Source organism: Sciurus vulgaris (genome assembly GCF_902686455.1).
Source record: "Sciurus vulgaris genome assembly, chromosome: 18".
In the NCBI taxonomy this organism is placed as follows: Eukaryota; Metazoa; Chordata; class Mammalia; order Rodentia; family Sciuridae; genus Sciurus; species Sciurus vulgaris.
In genome coordinates this window covers 36,871,620-36,892,751 of record NC_136479.1, presented here as the reverse complement: position 1 = coordinate 36,892,751, position 21,132 = coordinate 36,871,620, and positions in this window count along the sequence as shown.

Here is a 21,132-nt window from a genome sequence, read left to right as displayed (position 1 = left end):
GACCCAGTTCCTCCAGCCACACCCTACCTACCTACAGTTACCACTCAGTGAATCCATATCAGTGGATTAAAGCACTGATAGGTTAAGGCTCTCCTAACCAATCACTTCACCTCTGAGTTGTCTTGCACCTGCCTCACACATGAGCTTTTGGGGGGCACTTCTTTTCTAAACTGTAAGAGCGGCCCCAGGCTTCAGGAGAGAGTATTTTGCTACACAAGGAGAGAGCTTCCTGGCCTATCTTAACATAACCGTGGAAGTCACATGGTACCACCATGGCTTCCACTTTGACCCACGGCAGGGATTGGTGAATGTTCTCTTAAGAGCAGGCAGAAAAGATCCAATGAGAGAAGAGAGAAAAATCCAGGCTATTAGGTAGGTTCTGACATAACCCATCAAGACGTAAGCACTTAAGAGCATAATGGAAACCATTCTTAGCTCACATCATGAGAAACCAGGTTACTGGCCAGATTTCATCCCAAAGATTCAAGGAGAGGTGACTGACCTGGTGCCACTTCTTGGTGGCCTAAGGATTTCCAGCCATGTATTAAAGCCACCACAACAGTCCTCTTCAGTAGAAATTTTTCTAGGTGCAGTTTTCATAGGAAAAGGTCAATAAAGGAGGAGGGGAAAGGCTGAGAGGATGGGGACTTGTCTTTGGGAAGGTGGGCATTGTCTCAGTTTTAGGAGAACTTCCAGCTTTTCCAAACAACAAATTCTACAGCAGGATTTATATAATAATTTCTTTTCTTTTCCTTTTTTAATTTGATTTTTAAACATTTTAATTGACAAAGGATTGATGAAACTTTATTGGGGGGGGGTACCAAGGATTGGACTCAGGGGCACTTGACCACTGAACCACATCCCCAGCCCTATTTTGTGTTTTATTTAGAGACAGGGTCTCACTGGGTTCCTTAGCACCTTGCTTTTGCTGAGGCTGGCTTTGAACTCATGATCCTCCTGCCTCAGCCTCTGGGGCTGCTGGGATTACAGGCATGTGCTACTGTCCTGGCTTGATGGAACATTTTGAGGTGTTTTTGTCTATATTTTTTTAAACATACAGCTTTTGTTGTATCTGTAAATCTAGAGGTAATAGGGCTAGGGCTGCAGCTCAGTGGTAGGGTGCTTACCTAGCATGTGGGAGGCACTGGGTTTGATTCTAAATAAAATAAAGGTCCAACAACTAATATATATATGATACATATATATATCATATATATATATATAACCTAAAGGTTATAATATTGCCTGTTTTTCAAAGGCTGACCACTGGACTCGGGTCTGGGGTCCACATTAGGGAGACATTAGACTCCCCTCCTGGAAGGAAAGCGTTTCCTCGCAGTGCTGATTGGGCTCCCTGGGAAGCGGCTCTGAGAGAGGCATTAAGAGGTTTATTAGGAAGCACTCTTGGGATCAACACCGGAGGAAAGGATGGAAAAGGATCCACACTGAGTCGCTGAACTGTGAACTCATGACAGGAGCTTCGACAGAGCCTCTGGGCAACCGTCAAGGTGACCCCCCCAAGGTGACCTCTACTTAGGGTAGAGGCCCGGCCTTCACGCCCATCAGTCATTAGCTGCAGGCCATTTCAGGAAGGGCATGTGGCCTGGGGTGAGGTGGCTCTCTGCTGATTAGGCAATCAACTAAAGGCTGTAGTTTGATCTTGAATGTCTTGAAAGAATCACATGCTAAAGGTCCTCAGGTGGGGCTCTTGGGAGGGAGCAGAGCCTGTAGGAGGCAGGATGTTCTGGAAGGTCCTCAGGTGCTCTGAGAGGGTATTGCAGGACTGGCCCTTCGGCTTTCTCCTTTGCTCTTGGCCGTGAGGTGAGCCATTTTCTCCACGTAGGCTCCCACCATTGCCATCTCCACCAGAAGCCGAAAAGCAATGGGTCCACCTCACCATGGACTGGAACCTGCAGGACTGGAACCTCTTTTCTCTTTATAAGCTCTGTGTGTCAGGTATTTTGTTATAGGGACTGAAAGCTGACTGATAAACTGTCTGTTGGCAGCACTGCCAGCAGCAGGGGTGATAAGTCCTTTATTTCTGGTTCCCAATATCCTCTCAGGTCAAGAGCTCAGAGACCTGGAAAAGAGGAGGGTCCCCTTCCTCCCTGGAGTCCCAAAGGAGAGTGTTGTATTTGGTTAGAAACACTGATTACTCAGGAAGGGCCCAGAGAAATGTGCATGGGATCCCTGATTATCTTTCCAGCCCTGTTGAAATGGAAGCACATTCTCTCCCGAGCAGTGACTGAAGTGTCCACGGAGACCCAGAAGACAGTTTGATACTGCCACTCTGGGCTGTACGGGCAGAGCGTGCACACACAGACCCGGGATGACCCCCTAAGCCCACTCACTCATGGTATAATTGAGGACACATGGGCTCAGAGAAACTGGGAGACTTTCCCGGTACCACATGCAGCTAATCCCTGGTAGGAGGAGCAGACCCGGAATTCTTCACTGACGCGGGGCCCTCTGCAACAGGGTGTCCCTCTCCATGTTCCCGGCCCCCATTTCAGCCCTGCAACCCAGACACCTAGGTGTTCAATGCTCCTGGCCACTGAGACCTCCACAGGTCTGATGAGTCCCATGTCCCCGGTGAATACGGACCAATTAAAGCATCATGCTGAAGTAATTTATGGGCTGCGTCGAGGCAGAAATGAGAGGTTCCATTGGCATGGAGCCTGCTGGTCAGCATGCTGTCTCGTGGCCCCGAGAGCTGCTCAGGATGGCGCTGGGAACTCCAGGTCAGGTGGAGATGGACAGACATGCAGCCCAGGGATGTGGTTGTCTGCTGCCAGCTAGAACACATCACCAGCCCCAGCCGCCTCGGCCGCCCCTCCCTGCGCCCCAGCTCGGCAACACTGACAGATCTAAATATGAAGAAGAAAAATGTCTCCGGCAGGCTGTTATTTTGCTGCCTGGATTGTGTCAGGGAAGTGTAAATATAATCACATTTTATCCGCCAATCTGAAATGGATTTCAGAGGAAGGGATCACAATGTTAGGAGAAATCTTTTCCGTCGTAGCAGGCCTTGATTGAAAATAACTCCCTTGTTACCATCAGTAACGTGTTCGCGGGAGGAAAAAGCAGGGAGGTTCGTGACAGAATTACGAGGCAATCCAATCAAACCCCAGCCCCGCTCCTCCGGTTAGGGGAGAGACGGGCAAGTCCCAGATCTGCCTCGCGGGGAGGCGGGTGTTCCTGAAGAAACTCATCTCTGACCTCCGCACCACCGGAGGCTAGGCTGAGAGCCAGCCTGGGAACAATGGTCTTTGCTGATTCAACCCTTCCACGTGTGGCTCAGCCACCTCTGTGACCCTTCAGGGGAGCTCCAACCTCACAGCCGTACGAAGCAGCCCTCACCTCCCTGGGCCCTAAACACACAGCATCCATCATCCTGATGTTAAAATCCATCTTTCTTTCTGTTGAGTGAACACAGACACGATTGCCAATCAACCTTCTTTGAACATTTCATAGTCAGGATGCGTTGAGATAATCCTACCCCAGAGACACCCGGTGTTTGATTAGAGGTCAGCTGGGTGTGTGTGTTAGTCAGCTTTGTCACTGTAACAAAATACCTGAGGTAATCAGCTTATTAAGGGGGAAGTTTTGTTTGGCTCATAGTTTCTGTCCATAGAGACTTGGTCCTATTGCCTTGGACCTGTGGCAGCCCAGTCCATCATGGCAGGAGTGCATAACAGAGGAGCCCTGCTCACCTCTTGGTCGCTGGGTAGCAGCGAGACAAGTGGAGGCTGGGGTCACAAGATGCCCTTCAAGGACACAGCTCCAAGGACTCTACCTCCTTCAACTAGGCCCCGCCTCTTAAAGGTTCCACCACCTCTCAATAGCTCCATGGTCTGGGACAGAGCCTTCAACACGTGGGTCTCTGAGGAACATTCCAGATCCAAGCTACAATAGCATACGTAGCAAAGACTTTTTAAATGTTCATTCAACTTTTTAAAACGTTGAGCGTCAGTCAGGAGCACAGCCCCAGGCCTTCCTGCTGGAGCTCCCAGCTGCAGGAATGGACCCCCAGCAAATAAGTATCCTGTAAGGCGGGTGAGATGCAGAGGGCCACGCAGGCTGTCCTTCCGGCGGCCAGCTCCTCACCCTCTGCTCTGTCGCAGCACATGGGATGTTGCAGGAATTCAGAGCAGAGGAGGGCAGCCCAGATCACCTCGGGAGCCTGCCAGTAATGTGACTTGACATTTTAAGCCTGTCTCCTATTCCTTTTGCTCTTTTCACCAAGAAATATCCACATGACACCTCCTCCAAACCGTCAAGGCAGAAATGGAGCCTCCTGCCCGGCACTCAAAGAGAAGCAAGGCCAGAAATAGTCGCCGCACGGCTCCATTCCGGGATGAAATTACTTATCTAAATTTAGAACTAGGCCAGGCTTTGAGGTCGCCCTTCGTGCGAGGTCTAACGCATGAAAAGGCCTTGTGTTGGGCGATTTTTCAGGCTGGCTCGGAAGGGGGAATTTAACCCAATTTGATCTCCAGTGAATGCATCCAGGCTGATTCGCAGCCGCTGGGGGAACACGCCGCCGGCCCCGCGGTTTCCAGGCACTTTGAGAAAGATTCCTTTTGATGTCAGTGGGAGCTCTATTTCCAGAAAGAAGCGACAACACAGGAACCTGTGCGGGGAAATGGAGAGCCAGGGTCTGTGTTAGGAAACGTCTCCCCTGGTTTGTCAGCCGATGATTCCTGCTGTGCCCAGGGCGGCTGCTGGGACAATACTGGGTGGCAGGAGGGGGGTTGGAGGGCGGCGTTTGCTCCTGATGAGAGAACGACAGTCAGGATTTTCAGTTTTAAGGCTACCTATTTTAAGGCAAAATCCCTCCCAGCAGGGAACAATTAGTAAAGTCATCACTTGAGGTCATGCTGATATTTTTTTAATCATCACAGCTACTACTATAATGATTTTTTTTTTTTTTTTTTAAACTGGGGATAGAACCCAGGGCACTCTACTATTGAACTACATCCTCAGCCCTTTCTATGTTTTGAATTTTGGGATAGGGTTGAGCTAAGTCGTCCAGGCTGGCCTCGAACTTGTGAGCCTCCTGCCTCAGCTGCCCAGGTCACTGGATTTATCGACATGCCCAGCAACTCTAATGAAAATAAAGAACAATTTCCTAAAGGCTGCAAGGTTGTTACTGTTCGTCAGTAAAAGAAAACAAAGTTGAATTTCAAATACCTTGCACCCTGAGCTATATTCTAGTTAGCACAGAGCCATGTCCCCAAAAAACCCCAGTAAGCCCACCCTAGGTAAGACTTAAATGGATAAATGATCACCATTCACAATATTCTAATAAGTATTGGGGGGGAGTTTCTCTGCTGTAACAAAGCATATCAATTAGCTATTGCTGAATGGCCAATTAGCCCCAAAACTGTGAATGAAAACTGCTGTTTACAGGTTACCTGGGTGGGCAACAGGTCCTGAGCTCAGCTGGGTGCCAAGGTTGTGTGTCTGTGGTCGCTAGACCTTTGATGGCATTACTCACATAAATGGCGCTTAGGTAGCTCTCTGCTAGGGGCACAGAGTAACTGAGCCACACATTCTCATCATCCAGAAAGCTATTGACCCAGACGGTCCCTAAGGCGGAGGTTGTAGGACGCCCAAGGAGCAGGAGAGGAAGCTGTTCATGCTCCCGAGACTCAGGGTTGAAGGTGAATAGGGTCATGTCCACCACATTCTAACTTGAAAGGTCTCCCCAGGTCAAAGGTCTCCCCAGGTCAAAGGGCAAACAGACTCAGCTCCCTGATGCAGCGGGGCTTACACCGAGATTAGTGTGGCGATGTAGCGAACCAACATGGCCGGGCTTCTATTTTGATACCATGTGGGCTGACACTGGCTACTGAGCAGAGATCAACTCAAACCTGAGCTTGTTCCCAGAGCTTACCTGGCCCAGCAGAGAAGAGCGACTGAACACCTGAGGGAATGGCACAGCTGGAAAGTGAGAAAACACGTGTGTTTCAACCGTGGCCGAGAACCAGGCACTTAGAGAAAATGCCACAGATCAGAACCGATTCGCTGGCTCATGTTGAGTGACGGAGGACCACTGGTCCTGCTCGGACCCCCACCTCCAGTCAGGGTCCTCACTCTCCCCTGCGGCCTGCCTCCACATTGCAAAGGGCATTCAAGACTTCGCCATCTAGAAATACCTCAGGCCTACTCCTCGCCTGCCTGGGTCCTCCCCTTGGAGGACAGATCTGAAGCTCTTTCCTCTCTGGTGATGATGATAAGGATGCAGTCCTCCTCCCTGGGGCCATATTGATTCACCTTCCCTGGAGGCCTTCATGGGATGACCCTGTTGGAGACTAAGCACTAACCCTGCCCGGGACAAGAGCGACTTGTGTAGAAAAGGGACCGTTTCCTCCTCATAAGTGTTATCAGAGGAGTGCCTGGCCACCGTCCCCGCTGGAGAAGAGCTGATGACCTCATAGAAGAAGGTGGTCAGGGCAGTTGGTAAAATCGGCTCTCCGGGCCGCCGGCTCCCTCCTCCTGCGTTCGCGTTGCCCTCTGTCCTTCTCCGTCAACCTTGCCGGCCTCTGCGCTCCCCGGGGTGTGTCTGCTCGCTGAGTTCTCAGCTCTCAGCAAGAATAACACACCGTGCCTGAACGGATTGAGCTAACCGCACTACCTTCTCAGAGCCGTGCAGTGTTTGCGCAGTAACCTGATTTCTAATATGAAATCGAAAGCTAAATTACCTGTTGGACGAAAGCACAAGAACCACTTTAGATATGGCAAAGCACCTAGAGATTAGTTGTGAATTGAAAATAAACTGCACTTAGAAAATTGTGTGACCACAGAGGCCAGGGGCCCCCTGGGATGGGATCCTCTCTCAATCACTGTGACTGAGGTCACCCCAGAGACTCGCACCCTTCCATGTGGCCTTCCTGCTCAACTCTGACCCTTTCCAGGAGTCCCGCAGTACTGCGCTACTGGGTGCTTGCTGACTTGGATGAACGTCCCCACAGGGCTATGTGTCCCAGGCTTGGTCACCAACCTGTGGTGCTCTGGGGAGGTGGTGGAACCTTAAAGAAGTGGCGCCTACTGGGAGGAAGTTAGGCCACTGTGTCCTTGAAGGAGGTGGCACAGCACTGGTCTCTTCCCTTCCTGGACATCATGGGGTGAGCTATATTTCCTCTACTATGCTCTCCCCATCATGATAGGCTGTCTTGCCATAGGATGAATTATTCATGAACCATAAGTTTGGAAAACGAGAGCCCCAATATACCTTTCTTCTTTCTAAGTTTATCATCTCAGGTATTTTGTTACTGCAATGGAAAGCCAATTAACACCATGCCTGCCTGTGATTCTGAATCCGGAGCTTTAGACTCTTCCTGAACCAGAAGGCCTGCAAGGATCCCTGGTTGGAGTTGGAGTGCCCTCTGGAAAAGAGACTACGGCTTAGGCTGGGGGAAGCCAGAGCCTATGTCTCTGCAGAGGTGCATAGAGGGGAAAACAGGAAGTGCATATGGCCAAGACTCAGCACTGAGCAAAAAGAGCCAGTCAACAAGTCCAGTGGAGCTTCCAGGTGAAGCCAGTGTCCCCTGGCCCACCCGCTCCAGACGTTCTCCATGACCGAGCTTCCTCTCAACTCATTGCAGAAAAGAAGCCTGAAAGAAAGACGGACGAACACAGAGTGTATTGAGCCAGGACTTATCATTCTTCAGTCTACCCCGTGGGAAGCGGGTGATGGTCCCCTGGATGAGGGAACAGCCTCAGAGAGAGCTGAGGACTCCAGGCCACCCTTGGCCAGCCTGACACTATGCTCGTCATCGACCTCCGTGGTAATCTAGGAAAATGAAGTTTTTCTAAACATGAAATTAAAACTGGAAAATGGTTGATGTTATCTGATTAAAGTCCTTTGGTTTTGAAGAATAGAAGCAAAAGTAATCCTGATGGGTAGATTGATGTACGAGGAGCCTGTCACTGCTATAATAAATTCATAACGACCCCAGTGGCATCGAACGGTAGCATCGTCTCACAGTTCTGGAGGTTGAAAGTCCAAAATGGACCAAAACCAAGTCTTCAGCTGGGGGCTGAAGGCTCTAGGGAGACTCTGTTCCCTCGCCTTTCCTGGCTCCTAGCGTCTGTCACAGTCCCTGGTGATAGGCCCTTCCACCTGCAAAGCCAGCAATGCGCATTCAGTCTCTTTCACATATGATCCTCTGCACCCTGATTCTTCTGCCTCCCTCCTCCCCAGTAGGCCCTTCTTATCTCAAGGTCAACTGATTGGACCTTAATTCCATTAGAAGCCTTAATTCCCTTTTTGCCATGTAATCTTACATAGTCGCAGGCCCCGGGGGTTAGGATGGGCCATTGGGGGACCATTATTCTGCCTACTGCAGCTGGTCTGCTGAAATTCACACTGAGATGTAGGCTGTCTAATTCCCAAATGGTGCCCCCATCACCCTTTCCAGTATTTTCTTGTGCATGAACATAGAATAATCTGTAAATATCCAGAGATTATCTCCTTCCAGAGAGCAAAGCCTCGTGTTCTCCAAAACTGCTGTTTGATTCTAAGTGTTAATGTCACAGAAGAGGAGTTTGCGTGCACATTGGGAAACCCATTACAGAACAGGCAAAAAGAAGTAGAGTTTTGAGGGGGACATCAATCTGCACAGGGAGGGAGGGAGGGAGGGAGGAAATTAATACTATTGAGCGCCTATTCTGTACCCCACAATAGGACAGGCCTGTGTACTTATTCATTCAACAAGTTTCTATTGATCTCCTTTCTGATTAATGTCCACGTGTCAAGTCCAGGTCTGGGGATGCCGCTCTGGGAGGGCTGGATGGAGTTCTCGCCCACGAGACGTAGTGGAAGAGCCAGGCAGTAAGTCCAGACAGCCAGCACTGCTTCACCACGCCACCATGACTCTGTCGGTGACTGGCGGTGGTGCAGAGCTGGTGTCCCAAGATGAGGATAGAGCCGAAAAACGCCCCTTGCTCAGCGAAGTTGTAGCTACGTGATGTTGTAGCTCAACAAGGTACCATTGTGTCTGTAGCTGTGCCGTTGTACAAACACACCCACGTGCGGCCATATAAAACAGAGTGCTATGATTGGGTACACCATGCTCAGCAGTGATCGAAAACGATCCTGCTACTGGTTTGTGTTTCCGTTGAGCCACATTCTCATCCTTGCTCTTGGGTCTCCTACTTAGCAAAGAGAAAATTCACTGTAAAATTGGGCCCACCACCTTCTCCAGCAGCAGCCGTGTGCACCTCCCACTTTCCGGAGTCTCTTGATCCATCTTGATGATGGATCTGGATGCGGGGTTTGTGGAGGTGCTCTCTGGTGGTTGGATCATGATGGAGTCGCCTGGGGGCCTCTTTCAGAAGGTGCCCCTGCTGCTGAGTGATGCATGACCGCACGCATAGACCAATGTGATTGGATGATCAATTCCAAAAACATATAATGAAGACAAGGGAGAGAGAGTGAAGGAGATACGCTGCACAGGACCTTGCTTCACAAGGCGCCTGGTGGTGGAAAGCTCTGTGGGACACAACTGTATGGTCTCGTGCTTTACTGTAGAAATCCCTCCACGCAGGGCTCCTCCAGCCCCAGACACCCTGCGGTGGTCCAGAGCCCGACCACCATCATCCCACGTGCTGCCATCCCACGCAAGGCACACAAGCAAAGGGGCTGGACTTTAAATGACTGAGTTCCCCCTTCCTCTTTCCATTTCCAGACTTGCCATAGTTCTTCAAAACCTCTGAGGACCCAGTGTGAAGAATTCAACAGCAATGGGCCATCCAGAGAGAAGACGGAAGAGAGCGGAGAGAGCGTGCGGCCATTCCAAAGGGAGAAGCCAGGCTCCAGGCCATGGTCTGGACTTGTCCCTGGGGAGGGAGAATGAAGAGCAGCCACAGTTGCTTGGAGGGTAGAGAACCCCCAGATTCCTTGGCTCCCCCTGCCCCATGCAGGTGCTCCACAGGCTGGGCAGGATGGGCAGCAGCTCTGTTCCTGATTCTTCACTCCTTCCCACCTCAGCCTCAGCAGTGGGATTTGTCAGACCCTCCACCCTCCTCTAGGGGGCGACTCTTTCCTGCCCCATGAATACGGGCATGGCTGCCCAGGCTTCTTTGGCCAACGTGCTTTCAGCAGATGCGTGTAAACCAAGGCTTCCCAGCACGTGCAGCTGGACCTGCCTCCTGCATTTCCAACATCGCCCTTACGACATGCCCTGGACAGCCTGCTGCTGGCGCAGGCAGAGAAACCCAGGGCTCGGAGCCGAGAGCGGCCAGGCTGAGTGCAGGTCAGCCAACCTGCCGCCAAGTTCAGGCAGGCAAGAGTGAGCCAATGATGGCTGCAGCAAGCCGCGGGGCATCGGGTGGTTTCTACCTGGCGTTGGAGTTGAAATGAGCTGACGGATGCAGAAGGTAAAGTGGAGATGCCAGGCACAATCCTAGCAGGAGCAAGGAATAGCCAGGTAGGAACTCTGACATTGTCCAAGTTAGAGAAGGATTCTTTTTTTTCCTTTGGAAGCAGCAGCTGTGCATGCGGCCAAGTCAGTTGCGAAACAGCCCAAGGAGACTTATTAACCAGAAAACCCCAGAGCTGACTTGCTCGGTGACTCCACAGATCCAGGGTCACGCTTTCTTTAAAGTCAGCAGCGCTGCTCTGCATTTGACCCTGGCTGGACTGAGTTATTTTGGATCTGTTCTTGTGACTCTGGGGCTTAAAATAGTCTCTGCTGAGCCATCTGCCTTGGGATCCATCTCGCTTCTGAAAGGTGTAGCAGCTGCGGCAGCATTGAAAGCAGCTCCTGTTAAGAAAGTGAACAATCTCCGGGCTTGGCTCCATCCTATGAGTGTGCCCAAGGGAGAGACTAAAACAGAGGGCATTTGGCTGCCAAAGAAGAAGAAGAGCTTAAGAAGAGAACCTGGGAGATGCCGGGGAGATGGGAAAGGGGAGCTGGGATGGCTGCCAGAGGGCCTGGAAAGCAGCCAGGCTGAGCTAAGTTCAGACAAGGATGCTGCCAGCTGGAGGTGGTGCGGGAGGACAGCCCGGGCAGGCGCTGGAATAGCAGAGCCGCACCCGTGGGAGGAAAGGGCGTGGAGCCGGGCTAGGAGGCCCTGAGGTGAAGGCTCAGCCCAACTGACACGGAGGCTGTCCATGTGTGGCCTTGGATAACCTGATGCAACTCTCGACCTGGGCGTTCTCACCCTTAAAATAGGCTCACGACACCTGTCTCAGGTTGCAAGGTGGAGGCGAAGAGTGCAGGCAAGCACGTGACCAACTGTATAGACAAAACAAAATGCCCTCCATGGCACATGGTCTGGTTGGTGACTGCACCTGTCCTGGATTCTGTTCTCTGGTGCGTCTCCAGTTCGTGGTTCAGTCCACGTGCAGACAGACATGCACCGAGCAACTCTGTTATCAAATTAGTAAGTGCCTCTAAAACAGGTGTCGAAAGTATTATTCAAATGCCTGGCAAAGTAATGAACAGCTGTTGTCTGCTTCTGGAAACCTCAGAAGTTGCATTCTAGCACAGAATAGGGCGTGATCGTCGCCTGACACGCAAGTCAGATGTGAGCAACTGCTGCCCCTGGCAGGACACCAGCCCGGGAGCAAAGGTTAGTTGCGGTGCCTAATGCCAAGGGAGCTTGTCCCAGTGAAGAGGGCGCAGGCTCAGGAAGGTGGCTGCCTTCCACCCCTGCTTCTGGAGGCTTCCGGAGGCTTCCAGAGGCTTCCGTCTGCAGGTGCTCAAGGGGTCGGACAGACCTGAATTTCCACTGACAACCTCTACCGTCTTCGGAGTGTTACTCTATCTCTTCTCTAGGCTGCATTTTCTCATCTGCAAAATGGGTAATAACAACTCACATAAAGGGATTTTTAGCGCTGGGGTCGGCAAACACCAGCCTGTGAGCAAACTTACCCTTCCGTGTATTATTCTAAATAAAGTTTTATTGGCACAGAGCCAAGCTCATCCATTTACATATTGTCTCTGGCTATTTTTAATGCCACGAATGGCAGTGTTGGGTAGCTGTGACAAAGACCATATGGCCTGCAGAGCCTAAAATACTCACTCGCTGGCCCTTTGCAGAAGCTCCTGGTTCGAGGATTAAATAAGATAACAAAAATAAAACTTATGATGACGGAATCTGGAACATGAAATGTTGGTTTAGTAGGGTTAAATATACCTGTCTGCTTTTAAGGTTTGGAGGAAAGGTGTATTGACATAAATAAATCAGGTTGGTTGCACACAGATGACAAAGTTTCTGCAAAATTCCTCTGGGTACTGCGGGAGCCCATGGAGACCCTGGCCAAGTTGACATAGCCCAGTGTCTAGCCAGAGAGACACCAGAGAGTTCCCCCCACACAGAATGGGGTTCGCAAGTGCAAGTAAGATACATCCTAGCGATTGGAAAGCTCGCCTGGGGTGTGGGTGCTTGAGGTCCCCAAAGAAGCTGCTGGTTCCACAGGAATGTTCCCCACCCCTTGCCTGGGTTGCTCTTGTGATGCTTGCGTGTAATTGGATCTCTGTTTCTCTACAACAGGTTCTCTTTTCACAGCCTCTGTTATTAAGCTGAGCAGGACCCACTCAGGTATTTCCAGCATTGCTTTAAAATTGTTCAGTGGTTCACTCAATGAACCTTCTAACTGGAACAAGAAAACGAGAAGCAGAATGTTTAAGTAGGCTGGGTTCCAGGCATAAAAAGTATAATAGAAGAGACAGAACTTCCAACAATATTTGGTTTTAGTGTTTACATACATACGACCACATGAGCGATCTGAAGTAGGCCGATACCAGGTTTCCTCATTGCCTCTGGACTCAGTTCAATTTATGCTTTCTGGATTTGCAAGAAGTTGGGGACTGACTGTCCATCAACTTGGAGCCATCAATAGAGTCCTATTCAGGAATTTCACTTGAAGCCAGGCACGGTGGAACATGCTGGTAATCCCAGCAGCTCGGGAGGCTGAGGCAGGAGGAGCTCAACATCAAAGTCAGCCTCAGCAACTTAGCAAGGACCTGTCTCAAAATAAAAAACTTTAAGAAGAACTGGGGATGTGACCCAGGGGTTAACCACGCCTGGTCTCTGATACCCTCCGCTCCCCGAAAAAACAATTTTGGTTTTGGTCCACTTTATGAGCTCGTCTTTCTTAGAAGTGAGGTTCTATCCTAGGGTTAGTTTTTTTTTTTTTTTTAATTGAAACGTCAAAACAGATCTCGAAGTACCAACTATGGACGAAGACCTGCATTGTGCCAGGCAGGCGCCGAAGATTTTTGTGTACGTAGCTTCATTTAATCCTCAGAATAAGCCTCAGACTTCCAGAAATGGCCATGCAGAAACTCAGCCCCATTCTGAAGATGCCCAGGACGCAGAGTTTGTGTCACTAAAATTTTGAACCAAGTTGACCACATTCCAATCCCAGTATCCTTTCAACGTCCCAAAGCCCATTTGAGAGAGAAGAGCCACAGGGCTGTCTGAAACACAGCAAGACAATTTGGAACCCGACCTCGGCAGTGGAATGGCAGGCTCCAGGAAGCAGCACGAGTTCAGGGCCCCCGAGCCACGCCCCGCGCACCCGCCACCTGCCATCCGGAAGGCCGGAGCGCGCCTGCCACGAACCCAGGCACTATCACTGGGTTTTCAGTTGATACCGTTGACCTGTTTCGAAACCTAAGTCGAATCATCCCCCAAGGGGGGCTGTAGGGCGACAATGTTCTCAGGGTTAATTCCGTGGTTGTTTGGTACCAGGGACTGGACCCAGGGACACTCAAACACTGAGCCACATCCCCAGACCTTTTTATTTTTATCTTGAGACAGGGCCTTGCTAAGTTGCTTAGGGCCTTGCTAAGTTGCTGAGGCTGGCTTGGAACTTGTGATCCTCCTGCCTCGGCCTCCCGAGTCGCTGTGATTATAGGCATATGCCACCACACTCTGTGGAGGATGACTCCTTTATTTTGAAAACAAGTTAAAAAATAACAACAACAACTAACAAAAAACCCACCAGACGTTCATCACTGAACTGGTATACATTCTGAGAAATGTGCCACTCCCAGGGTGGAGCCAAGTCCTCCCTGGGTCTTCCTGTTTTAAGTCCTAGAAGTCATAAAAGGCGATTCAGGAAACACAGCTCATCTGGGTTTCTCCTGCCTCTTCCTTCCCAGCTCCTGTGGTGGCCTGCAGGGCAGGTGGCTCGTGGTCACAACGTTCCTTAAAAAGTCCTGTCGAGGGATCCCATACCCCATGGGAGGACTTCCACTGCTGGCAGATCCCCTTTCTCTCTTAAACCATAGCACCTCCCAGAGTTCCCTTCAGTCGCACCCAGATGGATTCAGAAATCGAAAGGTCCAGTCACGGCTTAACTAGAGACTCCAAATGTGGCTGCAAACCTGCTAAATAAGGAGGGGCGGTGGTCAGTTTTCTGAAGCTCCTCCTTCTGCCACCCCTCCCCCCTCCCCCCTCTCCTCCCAGTAGCCACAAACTTTCAGCCTCGGGGGGGCTTCCGGGTGGAGAGCACCATGGTTTGAATGTGTCCCCCAGGGTTCATGTTAGGACACGGACCCTCAGGGTAGCAGCATTGAGACCCGGGACCTGTAAGAGGTGACGAGGTCGAGGATCTGCCCTCCGGGGATGGGATTGCGACTGCAGGACTGGATCCTCACAGGGCGTGAGTCTGGCCCCTGCCCCTCCCACCCCCCTGCTTTTTCCATTCTGCCTTCCGCCATGGCACGATGAGCAAGAAGGCCCTTGCCAGAGACTGCCCCTCCCAGCCCTGCCCAGCCTGCAGAGCCACAGGCCAGATGCATTTCTGTTCACAGGCGACCCGGTCTGTGGCATTCTGGGGCAGAAGCACAGCGCAGACTGAGACGGACAGGGACTGGGGGCAGGGGAGACGATCCCGGTTCAGGTGTCTGCCGCGCCTCTTTCTCTGGGTCTGTTCTGATGTTCAAGTTGTCGCTTTCTGCTCTGGCTTGTCTCTGAAGATGGTGCCCCTTCCTCACCTCAGTGGATGGATCTACTCTGTGATGTCCAGGTCTTTAGTCCCTGGGCATTCAACCATTGTCCTCGGCCTGTTTCTGCTGTGGTCTCTGGTTCCATGGAAACACCTGTGTCCCCAGGTCCCTCTGCCCCCAGCCCCACCACAAGGCAGGCACCTTGGGTTGGGGTCTGATTCTGTCCATGACCCACTCTAACCTTCCCAGGGTTAGTTTCCTGTGTCCTGAGGTGTCTCCTGGAAGCAGGGGACACATTTTGAAGCCACGAGTGGTGCTGTGAACCCCTCTGTCTTTCCCCTCCTCTGGGTGGGGTGGGGACTCAGCCTGGCAGCTGCCCTTCCCAAGGGTGTCTTTGCAGAGCGTTCCCCAGCCACCTCACTTTGGGTACCCTGTGTTCTTACGACGGCTTTCTTCTCCTTCTGCATATCTGCGTACGCAGATTTAACTCACCCTCGGTATAAAATAATAATGCCATGGATTGTCACAAAGTGGGAACTGAGGCAGGAAGTACCCACTCCAGTTCCCTGTTCCGGTCTCCCTTTTCCTGGGAGGGTTGTCATCCTGCTTTGCGTGAAAAGTTCTCCAGATGCTGAATCCTTTGGGGAAGAGTCAGAAAGGAAGACGCTATTGTAGCACCCCTCTTGGATGATTCCCCGCTCCTGCCTGCTCCCTGTTCCGAGCCGCAAGCTCCAGCCCTGTGGATCCTCTTCAGGGGACCCTGCCACTTTGGTCTCCAGTAGAGGCAAACTGTGCTGTGGAGACGAGATACCGAGTGCAGACGCAGGAGAGGTCCCGACAGTCTCCATGCAGGTGGGAGGGCTTCGGAAGGTAGCGTGCAGCAGGGAGAACCACTGCTCACCTACCTCATGTCCATCCCAACATCGGCATAAACAAAAGTCAACAAGGAAGACAGATGCCACGGGTTTGTCGTGACAGGTAGAAATGGAGGGACAGATGGTGGTGTCATCACCAGAAAATTCAGAGGACGGGCAGATCGGCACCCTGGCAGGTGGTCCAAGTGAGGGCTCTAGGAGGACAGGCAGCAGCAGGAACTACCTGTGTTCCAGGTGCCCACCTGGAGTTGGGGTTGGACAGCTTGAGGTGGGTCCTGGGAAAGCAGAGCTTATACAAAGCTGTGCCCACCACTGAGGCGCGTCCCTGGCTGAGAGCCACCAGATCAAAACTTGGAGCGCTTTACTTTCCCACCGTTTTCATCTGCTTCTGACTCGTGACCATGTGATTTTCCTTGAATGCATAAGAGACGGCTAGGGAACAAAGCGACTTAGACATCGGCTGTCGCTCGCATTCTTGTAAGCGGCTCACGTAGGACAAGTTTTCAGTGCGGAGGCTGCTGGAGCCAGCGGCGCGGAGGCTGCATATGGTAAGCACGTTTTCATAGTCCATTTCCCAAACACAACTGGGAGTCTCACTCCACAAGTGAAGGGGAATGGCGAGAAATTGGTAAGCGCTTAGTTCGGATAACTGTGCGATCTGGAAATGTCAGCTCATGAGTGATGAGGCACGAAGCTGTCCTCGGAGAGATAAAGGGAGGCCCACGCTTCTTCTTTCTCTGTCCCAGTTATACAAGCGGGAGAATCCTACGTGACTTCTGGAACTGAAACGCGCATAAGGGGATTGCACACGTCTTGATAGCACAGCGGTCGCTCAGAAGGCTGGGCCAGTGAGCCCTCATGGACAGCAAACGGCCACATCCTCTTGGATGTAGACAGCTCGGAGATCTGTGCCACACCCCAGTGACAAAGGCCAGCTCCTTAGTGTTACTGGGACCTCGTCTACCATCTCCTCCTGTGGTTCTGGAGAGAGAGCACGCTTGGTTAGGAGTCAGTGCACCAGAACTGGATATCAGAAATGGCAGCCTGGTCATGTTTATTCAATCCAGGGGAAAGCAGATCTCCCACAGAGACCAAACGCCAGGCTCCGTGAGGACGTGAGAAACAAGCAGACCGAAAAGACAAATCAGACAAGTGCTCTGAAGTCAGATGGCTGGAACTCAGGTCTCAACACCCGGCCCAGTCACTCACTGGAGGGTTCAGTTTCCCTTGTGAGGAAACAAGAGCTGTCCACAGAAGCTCCACCTCTTTCTAAGCACTGGACAGGGTCACACATGCCCTGCCCTGTCCTGTGATTCTGGCTGGTGACACACTTGGGCAATGAACGGTGGGCACCCAGACCTGTGCTCCATCCAGGTGGCAGCTGACAGCCAGTTTGCAAGGCATACGCTCACCCACGCTCTCTCTGCCCCCAAAATGAACAGGGCCTGCTCTTGGCCTGGTCTTGGATGAGGAGACTTGGGAGGTACACTGCCCACTGAGTTAGGGTCAGACCTGTAGTGAGGTGAGAGGTGGAAGAAGGAAGCTGCTGTTGCACTTCACTAGATCAGACCAGGTTCCTTGTGGCAGCCGAGCCTGACCCAGCAGACTCAAGGGAAGCTCCTTTTCCAGGGTGTAGAGAAGAATTAAAGGAAGCAAACTGCAAAGCCCCTCGCCTGGCTTTTGGTGCACAGTAGGTGACTGATCAATCCAACTTTAGGACTCTGCTGTGGACCAGCTGCTGGGACCAAGTGGTGTCTGCTCTCTGCTTCCACCCGAGGTGGATTCCCAGCCGTGCACAGCAGCATTGTGCTGTGTTGGTAGCAGGCTCTGTTTGCATAAATGCTAGAGTCAGGAGTCATCTGCAGTGTTGTGGAGAAGGGACAAAGAAGGGGTCACAAGGCATCTTGACGGCCACATCCATTCTTGTCTTAGTCAGTTTTTTTGTTGCTGTCACGAAATGACCCACCAGCACAACTGTAGAGGAGGAAAGGTTTATTTGAGGTCCTAGTTTCAGAGGTCCTAGTCCACAGAAGGCTGCATAGAAGGCTGGCTACATGCCTCAGGGTCGAGGTGGGGCTGAACATCATGGCAGGAGAGTGTGACAGAGGGAAACAACTCACATCATCAGGAAGCAGAGAGAGAGAGAGAGAGAGAGAGACTCCACTCTCTGGATACAAAATATATACCCAATAGCCAAACCTCCAATGAACACTTCCTCCAACCACACCCCACCTGCCTCCAGTTACCATCCAGTTAATCCCATCAGGGATTAATTCACTGGTGGGGTTAAGGTTCTCACAACCCAATCATTTCTCCTCTGAACCTTCTAGTGTTGTCTCACAAGTGAGCTTCTGGGGCACACCTCTCATCCAAACCATAACAGTTCCTAAGAGCTAACAGGGCACTGGAGTTGGGTGCCAGACACCATGCTCAAGCGGGAGCCCAGTATTTGCAGGATTGTGAGAAATTGTGTACAGCATGGTTTTGCAGAAGACTATCAGGAATAGCTGCTGTGCTAAGGGTGCCCCATGCATCCCCTATTTAATAGGACCTTCACGAGAATACTGTGAGATTGGCCTTGTGGCATTGTGCCTTCTTTTCCTTCCTTCCTTCTTTCCTTCCTTCCTTCCTTCCTTCCTTCCTTCCTTCCTTCCTTCCTTCCTTCCTTCCTTCCTTCTTTCCTTCCTTCCTTCCTTCCTTCCTTCCTTCCTTCCTTCCTTCCTTCCTTCCTTCCTTCCTTCCTTCCTTCCTTCCTTCCTTCCTTCTTTTTTTGGTACCAGGGATTGAACTCAGGGGCACTTAAGCACTCAGCCACATCCCAAGCCCTTTTTATTTTATGTTTTGTATTTTATTTAGAGACAGGGTCTCGCTGAATTGCTTAGGCCCTTGCTAAGTTGCTGAGGCTGGCTTTAAACTCTCGACCCTCCTGCCTCAGACTCCGAGCTGCTGGCATTGTTCCATTTTAGGTAGGAGAAAACCAAGGTTTAGAAACTAACTTACCTAAGGACACAGAACAGATAAGTGATAGAGTCTGAATCTGAATCCAGATTTAATATAAAAACAAAAATGGAGACATACCAGACACAGGCATATCCTATTATCTCCAACAGAAATAAGAAGAGGAGCTGGTGAGGAGCACTAAAGCAGTTACCTAGAAATGAGTTCCAGTTCTTCACAGCGTGGTAGAGAAACTGTTGGTTATGATAATCAATCACATGTTTCAAAATAACCAGAGAGTCAAGAGTTCCCAGCACGTAGCAATGATTCATGTTTGAGGAGAGGAAAGTGCTCGCGGCCCTGATTTGATCATACCCGTCGTATTGAGTTACCACACTGTTCCCCATAAGGTGGACAAATAGTATGTCTCAATAAAAGGAAAAAAAATTATCAAAGAAATAAAAGGAGGTACGTGATCACTGTTCGTATCAGGTAAGCCTGGGAAATAGGCTTCAAGTTCAACCCCTGCCTTTTTTTGCAAAAAGCTTAGCACACTTGGGGCGCCTTTGGGCCAGATGGGGTTTTGTTGTTATTCTTGGAATCCCCCTCAATCGCTCTTGGCGAAACAGTCTGTGCACAGACAGAGGATGATTCCGGATGATGTGCTGGCCAATCTTAGGGGGAACCCTTGGCCCTAGTGAGACGCTCCTGAGGCCGCTTGCTCAGGGCCACACTGGGGAGGGGTCTCTTTGCAGCTCTGGGATAATCCAAGAGGGCTGTCACTCTCCCTACCCCATCTCCACCCGCGAGGTGCCCCGAGTGCCCCCACCCAAGAGCCTAGAGCAGGATGGATGCTGAGAAAGTGTCCCGAAGTGTTCTGACTCCACTGGGCCCATGGATGTGACTCAGCGGGCGCTGCCCGAGCCCCCTCCCCTTGAGATCCCAGTGGCCTCTGCACAAGGTGATTTCATCCTGGGAGAGAGACAGCCACCCGCGGGGTTCCAGAAATATTATTTTCTTTCCTCCTCTGATTGACAGGAGCACGGTGACAGACACAGGGGGCTTTCACAGAACATGATGCCTCTCCACGCGACTCCAGCGGAGGGGACGCCGGCGCTGCATGCACAGTGACTCATCGTGTCCCAAACAGAGCTCATTACCTGCCCCGGCTCAGCCCTCCCTCTCCTGGCAATAGCATCACCATGAACCGAGGCACCCCCCTGGAGAGCTAATAAGGAGGCAGGAAGGAGCAGAAGGGCCCTGGGATGTGGAATTAGCAAGATTTAATCGGCAGCTTCACAACAGAGAGACCAGAGGCGATTTGCCTGACCTCCCTGGGCCTCCGCTTCCTCTCACGTGAGAATGAATGGTAATCGTTCCAACAATCGGATGTCTGGGATTCTCCCTGTCCCGCTTGGCTTCTGGATCGTTTCGGCTTAACCCGGTGATGTCTTTACCACAGGCCCCCTGCCTTGTGAGGCCTGAGCATCTGACCCCTCCGTTGCCCTGTCACTGCCTATTAGTGTCAAGCACGGCAGAGGCGCTGGCTTCTAGGTGCAGCTTCTCCGCCTCCAGGTGTGCCCTCCACTCCAGGGTGAGCCGCTGCACCCACTCTTCACAAGATCTGCGCGTTTTCTGATTAGAGGAGTGACGTGCATTTTGATAAAGATGAAAATGTCAAGAGCAGCGTGAAAGCGCCCAAGGACACAGGCCTCTGAGACAACCCGAGCCACAGGCGAGCGTCTCCTCCTGTCTGTGCTTGAGAACACTCGAGGGTGAACAGTGCAGGACAGGTGCCTCCGAACGGCAGGGAGCAGGGGAGGCCCGTGGGCGGGCCTGGGCCGTCGCTCAGGTGGGCCAGGGTAGGTGTATTTGGGGGGCACCAGCTGCTGGGAAGAGCCCCGAGACAAAGCAGGGAGGAGGAGCTCAGGCCGGATGGCAGCTTAAAGAACAGCCGCCCGGCCCTTCTGGCACCAAGTGCTGACATAGATTGTATATCCAGGAAAAAAACTCATTTCTGTCAATGACAAACTGTAATATAAGACCAACCAAGACAGAAACTACCCAGAATCCACTCAGGAATAAAGGAGGGGTGGGGAGATTGCAACGGGAACAGCATAGTCTTTTTGATCCCAGGGCCTGGGTTACTAGACCTTCATTCAATAAAGAAAAGTCTAATGAGGCTTTAAAAAAAAACAGAGCTCAAGGCAGGAAGACAAGCACACAGAGATGAGATGGCAAGAGAGGAGACAGGATGAAATACAAGCCAGCAACAGGAAGTGGAAGAGGAAAACGAACCAATGGAGAAACATGAGCTACATCCAGGGCAGTGAAAGGAGAATTAAAATGGCCGAAAACACAGGAGCTGTGAGCGAGGAAAGGGTTGAGACAAACAAGTCAAAGGAAGC